The sequence below is a fragment of the Amborella trichopoda genome, chromosome 3, assembly GCF_054954075.1.
Source record: "Amborella trichopoda isolate Santa Cruz 75 chromosome 3, AtrichopodaSantaCruz75HAP2 v2.0, whole genome shotgun sequence".
Taxonomy (NCBI): Eukaryota; Viridiplantae; Streptophyta; class Magnoliopsida; order Amborellales; family Amborellaceae; genus Amborella; species Amborella trichopoda.
The window spans coordinates 41977071-41992948 of record NC_142338.1 but is presented as its reverse complement, the minus strand read 5'-3'; the positions used below and the strand labels follow the sequence as shown (position 1 = coordinate 41992948).

The 15878-nt window shown below is 36.7% G+C and overlaps 1 pseudogene; it reads left to right on the top strand.

Annotated features, from left to right (window-relative positions):
* Window positions 1-14801: 14801 nt before the first annotated feature.
* On the top strand, window positions 14802-15540 carry LOC148782885 (uncharacterized; annotated as a pseudogene).
* The last annotated feature ends 338 nt before the right edge of the window (window positions 15541-15878 follow it).

The window sequence follows — 15878 nt, the reverse complement described above, 5'->3', positions numbered from 1 at the left end:
ATGGAAAATTTGATGAGCTTGATGATTAGCTCATGAAGGGGAGGATATTTTAAAGTGAGGGATGACACTCTTCCACTTGACACATGTTTGTCCTTCCTTTTTTTTTTTTTTTGGTTAATTTCTAACCCAATGAACCATCACTCAAAATCATTTCTTTATGTAAGTATTTTATTTTATTTTATTATTACTATATATATATATATATATATATATATATATATATATATATATATATATATATAATATAGGATTAGCCCACTAGCTCATATGAACATATGAGTTTAACGTCTCGAAATGATTTTAGGCCGATCTGACGATCACAAATGTCTGATAGTGTTTGAATTTTAGATTTTTTTTCTACAAATCTAAATTACTTGAAATTTTAGGCGTGTGTTCATAAAAAATAAGTGAATCTTTAAAAAATATAAGAAATATATTTTACATGAAATAAATTGACCAAAATACCCCTGAAAATTTCGGGGGGTACTTTGGTCATTTTGTTCTTCATGAATAATTGTTTTTATATTTTTATTAGGTGCACCTTGATGAGAAGAACACACACCTAAAATTTTAAGTAATTTAAATTTTTAAAAAAATAAATAAAATTCAACAACTACCAGACATCCGTGATCGTTAGATCAGCCCAAATTCAATTTGGGCTGTTGGGCTCATATGTTCATATAAACTAGTGGGCTTAGTCCATCTTTTCCTATATATATAGATATATATATATATATATATATATATATATATATATATATATATATATATATATATATATATATATATATATATATTCAGTTTTCAAAAAATTAGGGTTGTCACACATACATATTCTCTACACGCTTCGTAAAAAAAACTACCTTCTTATTCATTTCCAAAAGCCCAAAAAATAAAAAAAAACCATTATAATGAGGCCTTCTATTCTTTTAACCTTCTCATCTCTAAACGATTCTTTTCCTTGCCGCATCAAAAGATATTGACACAGTTGAAAATTATTGGCTGCTAAACACCCGGGAAAATAACCTTGTTTTAGATAAATAAATAAAAATCGAGAAGAAAATCATAAACAGAGGGAACAAACGTACAGATCCGAGTATTTGACTATGGGCCTACAAGCACAAAAGAAGAAAAAATACCGACAAGAAAAGCTTCTCTCTCTACAAAAAAAAAACTTTTGTTATTTAATAAAAATTCATTAGCATTACATTACACGTCCAAACCCCTTTTTATTTCTTCCTCCATGCTTCCCAAAAATTCACTTTCAAAAACGTAGTCCCTCCTTCCTTAATGGATGGCTTTACACGCTCATCCCCTTATCCAATATACCAATTAATTCAAAATACAAAAACAAAATGTACTTCCTAAAAAACTAAAGATAACCCAAGATACCAATTAATTCAAAATAAAAAACAAAATGTACTTCCTAAAAAACTGAAGATAATCTTCCTTTCCTGTAAGCACTACTCTCCTCCTTTCTAAACATAACATATACAATATAAAAGATAACTACCTTACTATCTTAAAAGATAAGATCAAGGAACAAAATTAAGTTTTCCTATAAACAAAAGTTAAAATGTAACGCTTATGTTTTTACTAAACCTAAGACAAGCTTTCTCATAAAAAAAAAAAAAGGAAATGTAACTCTAATCCTACGTAATAAAAAAATAAAAAACTATACTCATAATAAAATAAAAAAATAATTAAGTCTTCAAAATTTGAAAAGAATGAAAAATATCGAATCCATCCGATTTTAATCTGCACCATATATGCATTACTCCGACTAAATACATATTTTTTTATCCTCCAATGGCAAGTCTTCTAAAAAGATAACTCGCTTTAAAAGCAACTCAACGCCGAAAAGTACGGACGAACTTATTCTTCCTATCAATAGGGTAAACACTTCTTGAAACTAAGAATGGGACTGTCACTCTAAAAAAAGGCACTAAGAAAATTAAATAAAACAAACTATAAGAGAAATTTGAATAAAATCATTCTTTTAAAATTTCTTCTTCTTGCGACCCCAATCCGACCGCTCCAAATAATCAAGCGCAATCATCTCGACTACTGCTCCAAATAATTTAAGCGCAATCATCTAGACTACTTCAATAATCCTGTAAGTTTAAACATTTAATTATGGAATATAAGCATTAAACAACTCAAAATCCAAATTTTTTTTTTGGAATAAATAATCATACGGTGATTTATATGTACCCCAAATATTTAGATAAAAATTTTCCTTTCTAAGTATCTTATTTATCTCAGGAAGCAAGTAGATACTATCTTCCTTATAGTTTGACACAAAAAAAGGAGGGACCGGGAGGGGAAGGTGACATATTGAATGTGTGGTCCAGGAGAGGGATGAGGGAGGTGATATTCTGTAGTTGAGCTTGATTATAGCCACACGTTTTATTCCGTGGAATTGGATGAGCTGCACACTCCATCTGATGATGACAGCATTTAAAGCATTCACAACATTATGAAAGAGAAGACAACCATTTAGTTTGGCATTTTGCTATCAATCAAGGATTTCTCAACCATTTTAGTGTTTGAAAATTGTTTCTTGAAAATTGTTTCATGCGGGGCTGGACCGTATTTCTATCATATGCGGTCAAGAGGTATAAAACATCCATCTTAAAAATGGAGGCAAATATTAAAAACAATTATAACGAACGGTCCAAATGTTTTCATCATATAATTAGTTAATTTAATTTAATTTTTTTTTTTTTTTTTTCATATTCATGATCCCCATTTTAAAGATTATATATTATGTAAAAATTAACATCAAATTATATTTATTGCCAAGCCCGCATTTCTACAATATGCGGGCTGGCCGCATAGAAACCTTGTCCATTAGGGTTTGTTTATATTTTACTAAAAGAAAAGTAACTGCATCCACACGATGAGATGCTTGAACTCGGTCTATAAGCATGAATATTATAAGGAAAATTGTTTCACACGGCAGGGATCGCATTTCTACATTTACGGTCCCTGAGATACAAAGCGTCCATCTTAAAGATGAATGCAAATAGGTTGTGCATCTAAAAACAATTGGAACTAGCAGTCCAAATGTTTTATTAATAGAATTATTATTTCTAATTTTCTATATTTATTTATTTTTCATATTTATGATCTCCATGTTAGAGATTACATATTCTTAAAAATTAAATCCAAAATCCATCTCAAAAATATATTTTTAAGAGGTGACCCATTTCTACATGGAGTCATAAAAACCATGTCAATATTATAATTAAAGAAAATACTTAAATAGACTGCCATGATTTGCAAGACATGTTTCAGTTTGATACAAATTAGACTTGGGAGCATACACCACTATATTAGGGGTACCTGAACACTATAAGAATTTATAATTTGTGCAAATAAATCAACCAAAACAATCTTGAAACATTCAATAATATTTCAGGCATTTTATTCTTTTGAATTAATTGTTTTATATATTTTTAGGTGCGCTTATGCATGGTGCACAGACCTTCATAATTTATATGAATCCAATAAGTATAAAAAATAAAAATTGAAATGCCACATGCCATCATTTTCGTCGCTTGTAATCTGAACCATTCTTGTGCACCATTTTAGCATATGTATCATGAGGATTATATACCAACACTTTTCCTAGTAGATATGGCCATCATTAGTTTGAGGCTTTGACAACTATTTAACATCTTAAACTCTAACCTCAAATTGCATAGTGATTTTTATTAATGGTATTTTTGACACACTTGCATGCTCGATGCAAATAAAAGAAAAGCCAATGGCAAGTTAAGGTCGCATGTACCAAAATGCATGTAGACCGTAGAAAACCTGATCAAATAAGCCTCATTCTGAAAATCCTTGATGATGACACCAGATTGGCCCCAAATTAATCATATGAGTTCCCCACGACATTACAAGAGTTCCCTTCAAGTTTTGTTGAATTTCGATGCAAATTGGAGAAAGTAAGTAGAAATAAGTTTTCAGCCCAAGCTCCTAACATGTCTACGGTGCACCATAACTAGGACTTTACTCCAAAGGCTCCCAATGACCATGGAACCATCGCCAATGGACTTGAAAGGTTAACAACAATCACCATGCCAATTTTTAGTGCAATCTGACCCTCCTAGGTCCTGTTGCCCAAAAATGGCAGGTTTTCAATGACTTACGGTACACGACAATTGGGAACCTACTCTAATAGACTTGGGAGGTTAAGAACAACTACCATGCCAAATTTTGATGCTATCTAACCCTCTTAGGTTCTGATGCCCAAAAATAGCAGATTTCTAGTTTCTAACAGTACACCACATTTGGGGAAACCTACTATAGAGACCTCCAATGATTCCACCATTGAATCCGGAAGGCTGAAAACAGTTTCCACACTAAATTTCAGCGAATCCAACCTTTTTAGGTCACACTTTACATAAAAGACAATATTTTTACTATTCACTTGAGCCATTTGAACCAGTTACTATATTTAGTAACTATGCTTCACCAAAAAGGGGACAAACTTGCAAGTAATGGTTCTCCCTCATTTTAAACCCAATGAACCCCAAATTCAGATATATTCTTCCTCTCACCGAGATCTTTATGGGTGGCATGTACCATGAGATGGTCCGAGCACGAAGAAATCGAAGAAAGAAAATCACAAGAAAATGGTAAAAAATGCAGCAATTTCCAGAAACATGTGTGCTCACTCAAGGGGTCATAACTCTAGATTTTGGGCACCAATGACTTCAAGAATAGGTCCATTGCGACCATGACTCGAAGGGCTTCCTCTTGAGTACTCACAAACTCGAAATGGAGGTCGGGAAGGCATCATATGAAGGCTAGAAAGAAAGCACATTTTTGGTGCCAGAATTCCAGTTTTTGACGACCTTCAAAATTACTAAAGTGATCAAATGGCCACCAAATCGCGGGGTTTTCATCCCAAAATGATTACAATAATTTGTGAAAAAAATAATGGCAAAAAAAAGGCCTCGAATCAAGAAAAAAAATCAAGTTTATGTGTTTTGCCTGGAATTTCGAAATGTGGTCAAACATCCAATTCAAGCTTATTAATGGATGTCAAAACGACCATCTCGACGAGCTTGACACCCCTATAGTGTTTATTCACTCGGAAAGGTGTCAGAAGGAGTCAAAAAAGGGCCCAACGCATGGCTATGGCGAAAGGCTCATTTTGGAGGAATGGTTTTGTCATTACCAAATTTGTTGTTAAGGGTAAAATGGTCACTTTTTTTAGAAAAAAGGATTAATTGATTAAATCACTTTATTTGTATTTTTCAATAATTTTGGTTTGTTTTGAGAATCCACCGATATTTGAGGGGGCTCATATATAAGCACTTTATGTTCATTTGTAACCCTAAGCTCACTAAGTTGGAAATATTATTGGAAATGAGTGAATTTGAACTTGTTTTCTTGTGTGTGCCCTTACCCTTTTTACTTGAGAGAGATGAGAGAAAATATTTGTGCCCCTTGAGAGTTTACCCCTAGACCACCAACCTCAAGCTCTTGACCATGGTCCATACCAACTCCCATAGTCACTAGATCACCAACCCCATACTCCACCCTAGTCCATAGTCCATAACCCCACTTAGTTCCTTTCTCCCCAAACCACAAAATTCATAAGCCTTGGACTATAGTCCCCACTTAACCTCCATATCTCTTAGCCCATCTAAACTCTACATCCCCCCCTTTTTTTTTAACCCAAACTCCCATACTCCCTAGCCAACCTAAGCACACACCCATTTAGCCTACTTGGCCTATCCCTTAACCTCAAAGTCCAAGCCTCTCAAGGAGCACCCAAGGCAACCTGGACCTAGCACTGGAGTTCGAGCAACTAGTTCATTGCTAGGTACATTGTCTGTCTCTTCTCTTCTCTTCTCTCTCTAAATCTCTATCTTTTTTTTAATCTCTCTCCCTTAATCTCTATTTCTCTCTTAATCTCTCTCTCTCTGTCTTAATTTCATATATATATATATATATATATATATATATATATATATATATATATATATATATATATATATATATATATATATATATATATATATATATATATATATATATATATATATATATATATCTTTTAATCCTTCCCTCTAAATATCCGTCTGTCTTTTAATCTCTCTCCCTTAAACTCTCATTCTCTCTTAAACTCTCCCTCCCTCACTCTCTTCCCCACTTCTTTCTCCTTCTCTCCCTCCCTCCGAGTCAGTGGTCTATCTCACTTCCCTCTCTACTCTCATTACTCGTCTCTCTCTCCCCCTCTCTGGGCCGGCCCAACTCTTCTGTCTCCCTCTTTCCCCCCTTACTCTTTTCTCTCTCTCTCTCTCCCTCTCCGGGGTGGCAGGCCAACCGCCGGCTCAACTTTCCCTCTTCGAGGTGGCGGCCCAACGGCCGGCTCAACTCTCCCGTCTTCCTGTCTCCCCTTCTCCTTCGTTCTTCCTCTCCTCTCTTCCTTCTCCCGGGCCGGCAGTTGTTTCTCCCTCTCCCTCCTTTTTCCTTGCTCTCTCTCCCTCTCTCTGCCCGGATCCCACTCTCTCTGCTTCTTCGCCCCTCCCCGTCTCATGTATCTATCTCTCCCTCGTCTCTTTGTTCTCTCTCTCCCTCTCTCTCTCTCTCTCGATCTCTTTCAACATCTCTGTTTATCCCTCAATCCCTCTTAAACTCTCTAATTCTCAACTCTCTCTAAAACTCTCTATGTCACTCTCAAACTTCACTCTCTAACTTTTCAAACTCTATCAATCTTAAACTCTCTCTCTAAATTCTCAAACTCTTCTAATCCCTAAATCTCTCAAATTCTCATTTTCTCTTAATCTTTTAAATCCTTCTTTCCTTCTTAGACTCCCGAACTCTTTCTTAAACTCTTAATTCTTTTAAATTCTCTGTAAAACTCTCAAATTTCTCTCAAACTCTCTCACTCGCTGACTTTCAAACTGTCTCAGTCTCAAGCTCTCTTTCTCTCTCTCACCCTTTTAAATCTCTCTCACTTTTAAAATCCTCTCTAAAACTTACATCTTCTAAGCTCTCAAATACCCTAAGTTCAAACTATCTTAACTCTCATTCTCTCAAACTCACTTTTTCTCTCAAACTCTGTCAAATTCTCTAAATCTCTCTTTCTCTCAAATATTTCTTAAATTCTTTCTAAAACTCTCAAATTTCTCTCAAGACTCTCTTTCACTCTTCCATTTTCAAAACTCTTTCGACCCTATCATTATCTCAAAATTCTCTCTTAACCTCTAAACTCTTACTTTCTTACTCTCAAAAGCTCATTCTTCTACTTTCTCTCTTACTATCAACCCTCTCTCAAACTATCTAAATTCTCTCTGTCACTCTTCTACTCTAAAATTCTCTTCTCTCTCCTAAAATTCCTTATTCTCGAATTCCCTTTACCCTCTCAAAACTCTTTCTAATCTCTCTACTCTCAATTTCTTTAAACTCCCTCAAACTCTCTCTTTCTCCCCACTCCCTCTTTCTCTCTCGAACTTCCTAAATCTCGACCTCTCTTCAACCTCTTAAACCTTGAATCTTCTTTCAAACTCTCAAATCTTCCCTTAAATTCTCTTCTCTGTCTCAAAATCTCTTACTTTCCAATTCTGTTTTCTCTTTCAAACTCCCAACTCTCAAATCTCACCCTTTCTTTCAATATCTTTCTCTTGCTCTTTCTCTCTCTCTCTCTAAACCCTCCAGCCCCCTCCCGGCCTTTTTTCTTTCTCTCTTCTCACCTCTTACCTTCTCTTCTTACCTAAGCCACCTCGAGAAGGCTCTGCTGAGGTTCTTTCTGTCTGAGCTTGTCCCACAATACCAGGTCCAAAAAGGTTCCCCCGGGGTACTATCCTTGATCTCTTATCCCTTTCTTCTCACCTAAGCCACTTTGGGAAGGTTCTACCGAGGTTCATCCTGCTTGGGCTTGTCTCACAGTATCAGATCCTAAAAGCATCCTCTGGTGCATCATCCTTCTTTGCACCCACAATGTTTGTAGACTTCTCACCCTCATCCTCTCTCTCTCTCTCACTCCCTCTCTCTCTTTCTCTCTCTTCTTTACATTATATCTTCTTCTTCTTATTCTACGCCTTTTCCCTTCTAAACTCTTTCTTAGTTCTCTCTCCTTATACCCCACTTTTTCCTTTTCTTCTTCTGTATGCATTTAGCTATTAGCAGGCTCTGATGAGGTTCATCCTGCTTGGACTTGACCCACAGTATTCGATCCTCAAAGCATCTTCCGGGGCATTCTAACTCTGGTTCGGTTCCTTCCTGTACTACCGTAGCTACCTCCTAGAGGAGGTGGCTTCAGAAGGCTATCGAATTGCTCAATGACTATGCTTTCTTCTTCTTCTCTCTTTCTTCTTCTTCTTCTTTGCCAACCAACCCCACCACTTGCCCCATAAATGTCGATACCTAGGACACATTAAGGTTATCTATCCACAGTTTAGCCATCTCACACGTGTATATCAAGGCGCAACATAAGACAATGGAACTAAGGTGAGACCGAGCCGAGAGGTAGGGGGCTTTCGTTGTCTGATATAAGAGGGCTACCAAGAGCTCGAGTGTGTCCATGAATCCAAACTGCAACGAGGTAGGCCTCTGAACCTCTTGCCGCACAAAATCTCCCTCACTGTTGGTCACCTATCTATGCGCCTACCGCAGTTTTTCGAGGGAGCGATCTCAGTTCGGGTCTGACACTGGGTCATCAAGATCAAGGCACAACTAATAATTGTTGTAGTATGCATCGAGGTTTTTTCTCTATATAGTCACGATAACATAATTTCATGGAATCTTGTTCCTTGAGATAGCAATGCATAGTATGAACATAAACTTATAGTGGCAAAAAGTGAAGAAATTAGGTACGCATGGATATCTATCGTATGGATACATATCTGTATGAATATGTATCTGTATAAATATATATCTCTTGATAAGATTAGGTATCTTTGTATATATATGATAAGATTAAGTGTCCTTGATATGTATGATAAGTATCTATCCATAACTGTAATTGGCTGTATATTTATACCGGTCTTGTATATTCTTTAATACATCAATATATAGAGAGTTATCTGCAGATATTCCAAGATTCTATCACAAACAATTCATGATATGCAATATAAGGAACTCAGTTCATGCTATGGAAGCATATATTATGAATATGACTATTGTGGAAAGTCTATATTATAAACAATGTATATGGAAAGGGTTGGTGTAACATATCATATTTATGATAAGAAGGAGTGTAGTGTGGGCGTCCACAATATCTTCCTATTCTTGTCATCATCCCTTGTTTTGTTTGTGTACAAACAAAGTTTGATATTGAATATACATATTTGTATATTAAACACACGCACACGCATGTGCGTGCACACACACACGCACATATATATATATATATATATAGGGTGTGATTTCTATAAGGTTGCAACCTACAACAATCCAATTAAGGCATACCTCCAAATTTTATCATAACATAGAATTTTGATGTAAAACATTCTTAGGATTATCTAAAAATTTATTTTCATATCTAATTATAAAATTTTAAACTCAAAAAATGAGTAAAATCAAGTAGATCTATAAACATATGAAAGTCTTGAAAATGAACATTTTGGATAATATGTTGTAAGAAACACTATTTCTAGATTTCATAATATTGTTCTTTCATATTCCCACATCTCGATGTCGAGATGATCAATTAAAGGGTTTTGCAACATTAAAACAACATTTTCTGATGGATTTTTTAGGTGCATCTTTATTTCTAAATTTTAAGGTTGCAACCTTATATAAACTTTTTCCATATATATATATATATATATATATATATATATATATATATATATATATATATATATATATATATATATATATATATATATATATATATATATCAAAGCCATAGATCAACTTCATCTGTGCTCAACTCTGATGTTGCTTGGGACAACCTTGTGGCTATTAAATTTGTCTTGGATCATACAATTATACATCATTTTTGATGTACTTGTATTCCCGATTCGCATAAGGAGAGAGCCAGTAACAACTTGGTCTTGTCGGTATCCAAGACACCACCAGACCATGGGAACATCACAAATTACGCCTAAAACTAGGCAACATTGGAAAGAGTACATAAACGTTTTCAACAGGCATGAAAATGGTATTTTGGGATGCCCGAAGGACTCTCATAAAGTTTTGTCATATTCCGATAAGTTTTGATATGATCAAGACTAAACTCTGTTATCAAAGCCAGCTCCTATCATGTTGAAATAGGACCTTAAAACTACAACTCTATTTTCAGCATTTCAAAATAGTACCATACCACCACCATTAGATCCAGAAAGTCAAAAAACCCCCAGGACCAAATTGAGGCTCAATCGGACCCTCTAAGATAATTATGGACCCAAATTACCATAAAAGTGTGGGTTCTACACTATTGCGGTGCGGCCTCGGTGAACCTGTTTCCATTCATGAAAATTATGTTTTCACCTCTTGTGATTATTTTCAAATATTTATGAATCGTTCATTTTGACTTGAAACATGCTCAAATTCAGACACCTCCTAGGTCTCGACGATCCGGTCGTTTTAACATATGGCATGTATCATGACGTGACCCGAGACAAGAGAATATCTGGAGAAAACATGAGCCCAAAAGCATGAAAATCAGAATTTTGAAAGAAGACATCGTGTACTTCGTGAAGTCGTAAGTTGAGATCTGGGTGCCAGATCATTGCAAATACAGGTCCATTGCCACCTCATCGCAAAGGGGTACATTTTGGTATAATTTTTGTGCTTAATTGAGTGACGAATAGCTTGAATTTCAAGGTTGAGGATGACGAGATTTTCAGGCCATCGGAATCCCATTTTTGGCAACTTCTTAAATTTGGAATGTGCTCAAATGGAGATCAAATCGGACAAATTTTGGTGCAGAATGATCATGACAATGTCCTCTTTAATTTATGATTAAAATGAGGACTCGAAACATCCTGAATCACAATGCCTTGATGGTCGAACTTTATGGACTTGGTCAGATTTTTTCCCCTAGGAAAAGTTTGTTTCAAGACGATCAAAAGGCATCAAACTGTTTGTGATAGACCAAGTATCGATTCTATGACGATTGATCGCCCGAGTCATTGCCGCAAGGGCCCGAAAAAGCTCTCAAAGTCTAGCAATGATGAGAGGCCCCTCAAGGAGGGATGGTTTTTCCATTTGCTCAAAAGTATTTTGGTCATTATGCCAAAAAACTAGATTTTATTTTAATCCATTTAATATGTAATTTTCAGCAATTTGGTTTACTTTTGAGCATTCCACCCATGTTTGGGAGTTACTCTATACAAACAAGCTTAGGTTATTGTACAAAGGCTGGATCATTCAAGAATGAAATTGAGGCATTATCTTGTATCTACTTGGCTTTGCTTCTAACTCTTGGATTCAGTGGTGAGAAGAGAGAAAAATTTTAGAGAGAGAAACTACCCCTAGCCAATACACCCAAACCTACACCGTAGTCCTTGCATCCCAATCTAGACTCTAGACCACTGTAATCCATACACCTTAGCCTACCCCGTGGTCCATGCGCATGAACCTTAATTCGTGGCTAACCATTCTCTCTCTTGTGTGTAAACAAAGAGGCTAAAGCGGTGTACCTAGGCTAGGTCACAGCTCAAGCCTACTCTCTCTCTCTCCCCTCTTTCTCCTCTTTCCTCTTTCTTTCTCTCCCAACTGCATCATTCCTGCGTAATAACTCGGAACCACAACAAACCTATGGCCTCATCTCTTCCCCCTTTCTCCTGTCTCTCCCGGTGCTATTTTCTCTTTTACTGCAAATAGAGTCGCAGTACTTGCGGCCCCATCTCTCTCTCTCTCTCTCTCATTCTTAGTGCGCATAAAGTCTCGGAGCCGCAGTACTTGCGGCCTCGTCTCTTTCTGTGGTCTTCTCTTCCTCATAGCAACTCGAAACCGCTACAAACCTGTAGCCCCGGTATCCTTTCCTCTTTCTTTTCTCTCCTTTGCTTGGTGCATGAACGCATCAAATCTGCAGCCTCGTTATTCTCTCCCCTTTCTCATCTTTTCTTTGCTTGGTGCGTGAACATAGCAAACTTGTGATCTCGTTATTCTCTCCCTCTTTCTTTTCTCTCCTTTGCTTTGAGCATGACCAAAGCAAACCTGTGTCCTTGTTCTTTCTCTCTTGTACTACATCCCGTTTCATACGGAACCGCGATAACGTGCACCCCCAACTTCTTGTAAGCTCATTCTTTCCTTCCTTTTTCCTCGTTCCTTCTCGTATACCGATAGTATCATTCTATCCATTATACGCTCGACTCAATACCTCTCGGAGCCGTCACAAGAGTTCTAACACTCAGATCACCACTCTAACTTCCTCTCCGTACAGTTGAGTTGAGTTGCGAGAGATATACAAGCTATCACCCTCAGTCACTAGGGTGGAGTCATCCTGAGTTGGTAGTTGAGAGATTTTTTTATTCTTTAATTGCTCTGATTGCCAAGTTTCATAGCATTTGTATGGATAAAAGGATTTTTGTCATCATTTCTCCTTTATCCTTCCTTTGCCAACCAATCCCTACTCGAGTGAACTATTATAGAGGAGTGCCTTGGAATTCACATTGCAAGCTTTGGAATAAAAGAACGAGATGACGTGTTGAAATTTGAGGAGACTTCGTGTCCAAACCACACTGGCAGACAGCCGGAGGGCTTTGTAACTATTCTAAGAGGGCAACTGCCAAGGCGTATCTCCGAACTCACAAACGACGAGGTAGGCACTTAAACGTACCCTTGTCGAAAAATTCCTCTCATTGTTGGTTCATATCCGCATAAAAAAGAGTACATGCGCACGCTTAAAATGCATCATGCGTGTGGACCCTCGGCGGTTATTTGAAAGAGTTTCTCTTACCTAGAAAAACAGGCCCCGATCACTTACTAATATGTGCTCCACTCTGCACTATCTCAAAATCTGCTCGGTTGCTTAATTGGTCATGGATCTTAGCAATTTGGTTTTGATTCTATTGACATCTTAGAAATTGGTGAGATTGGTGAATCAATCTTGGATCTTACCCATTTGTATATCGATTATACTATCTCAAAACCAACAAGGTAGATTGTGGGGTTGTCCCATCCATGCTTCGATTTAGATACCTTCTTAGCCCTTCCATCATTATTTTTACTAGAACATCTCTTCTCTTAAGCCAAGAACGTATGTTGTGTGTGCAAACAGTGGTGAGGGTCACCATATTGAAGTCATTGGATTTTCAAGCTATGAACTCTCCTCTCTATTCCCTTGGTCATCTTATGCCAAGTCTTAGTTGCGCATAGCCACCAGTATACATACTTCTCCATACACGTGGCATCTCTATATTTGTTATGTCATTGACTTGGGAATCCCACCTCTGTCATTGGTCATCCCTCCTGTGAAGTTCTTTTAATGGAGAGATGATTTAGAATCTAAATTCAAGGAATGGGGAACAATCAATCATAAAATTGTTAGACCGTCAATTGGTATGCTTGGGAGATTTGAAACTACCATAGGTGTATCATGGTTTCTTCCTCCTTTAGGTGTTTTTTAGTTTAACATAGATTGGACTTCAAGGCACAATCCAGACCTCACTGTTGTGGGGCATTATCGAGAATGATGCAGGTGGATTTATTTCAAATAATGTTAGCTGAATTCCTCGCACTTGTGAAAGGTATTTCCCTAACAAGGGAATTAAACTGTGCTCCGCTTGTCATTGAAAGTGACTCCAAGCTCTTTGTGGATTCTATGAGTCGTCACTGTAGGGCCCTTGGAGATTACACATAATTGCATATCTATGTTTGCATCTTATTCTAGCCATCAATGGATAATTCAATACACATATAGAGAAGCTAATATGAATGTCGGCACTTTGGCTAAAGAAGTGGTCTCTATGAATGAAGCAACCGTGTGGTGTGCTCGTCCCTTAGATTTTGCAGGGCCTTTCATTTTATCTGATGTTGCTAGTGTTCCCTTGCCAAGGGTTATATGATTGCTCATGTAACATCATTTTTTTTTGGCTTCTTAATAAAATGGGTAGCGGCCCGATATCCCCACTGGTTCACCCAAAAAAAAAAACTACCAAATAGGTCTAGGACTACCATGACTTTTGGTATGACCAAACTAACATTGTTCAAAAGTATAAACTTGAGATGGATATTCGATATATGGGGCAAAAGAATCGACATGGGTCTCTAACTTCCACTCCCAAATGTTGGTCTTTTGGGATCGATTGGCCTTATTAGAGACATAATGGAAAAAGAAAATGCAAGAAATTTATCATAAACATAGAGAATATATGTATTTGGAACATTTTTTAATATACTACAAGTTGATTCGAAGTCAGTTCTGTTGACTATTAATTTGTCTTTTAGTGACTATGCTCATTCCTTCTCTCTAGAAGATTCATAAGTGGCGGTTTAACTAAACCGATGGGGTGCTTGGTGAAAAGAGGTGTACAATGTGAAGGGGTGTTTGGTGAAAAGAGGTGTACAATGTGATGGGCCATGTGGCCCTTCGTAGACTATATGTATAGGCGGTTAATTGAGTCTATAAATAGTAAGACATTATTGTGATGTAATGTGTGTGTTGAGATAGAAAGGGTGAGTTAGGCGTAAGTGAAAGATTGTGATTGCTCTATTGTACCACAACCTTGTGTTCTATTCTAAAGCAATAGTGAAAGTGTCGATTGATTCAATCCAAGCTTCCTATATATTTTTTGAGTCGAAACTCTTTTATTTTTTATTTTGAATTCTTTTTGTTGCAACAAATATATATCAAACTGGTATCAGAGCAAGGTTCGAAAAGAATGGCATCCTCAAGTATGATATTCCAACCACAAGTTCCTCGTCTTACAAAAGAAAATTATGAAAATTGGCGCATTCAGATGAAAGCACTAATTGGATCACATGATGCGTGGGAAATTGTTGTAAAAGGATACAATGAACCCAGAACCCCAGAAGAGGAAGCAAAAATGACAAACAATCAGAAGGCTGCCCTAAAATAATCAAGGAGACTATGCAAGAGAGCTATTTTTTTAATCTATCAGAGCATTGACGAAAGCACCTTTGAAAAGGTTGCTTCCGCCATCTCTGCAAACAAGCATGGGAGATCTTACAAAATGTTTTCAAAGGAGAAGAAAAAGTGAAGAAAGTTCGTTTGCAAACATTAAGAGCCGAGTTCGAGATGATTCACATGAAAGAGATAGAATTAATTTCAGATTACTTCTCAAGAGTGTTAGCAATAGCAAACCAACTCAAGAGAAATGGTGAGGTGCTAGATGAGGTGCATATCATGGAGAAAATATTAAGATCTCTTACCCAGAAATTTGAGCAAAGATTGTAGATATAGAAGAATGTAAAGACTTGTAGACTATGACTACCGATCAACTCGTGGGTTCCTTTCAAGCCCATGAACAAAGAATGATGAAGAAAATAAATAACCCTTTGGAACAAGTACTCAAAACTAATCTCTCCCTAAAAGATGAAAGAGGTGGATTTAGAGGTAGAGGTCAAAGTGGACGTGGGACATTTAATAGAAGTGGATGATACTATGACAATTCCAATTTCAATGCCAAAAAAAGAAACTTTACTCGACCATTCAATCGTTAAAGATATGATAGATCTTCGATTCAATGCTTTAATTGCAAAAAATTCGGCCATTACAGTTCTGAATGCAGATTTAAGAACTCCCAATAAAATGGAGAACAAGTGAACTTTGTAGAAAAATCCAAAGTGGATCAAAAACCAATCCTCCTGTTGGCATGTAAAGAAGAAGAGAGTGAAAGTAGCAACTCATGGTTTCTTAACAGTGGTGCAAGCAACCACATATGCCGAAAAAAAGAAATGTTCGTGGAGTTGGATGAATCAATGAATGGAAATGACAA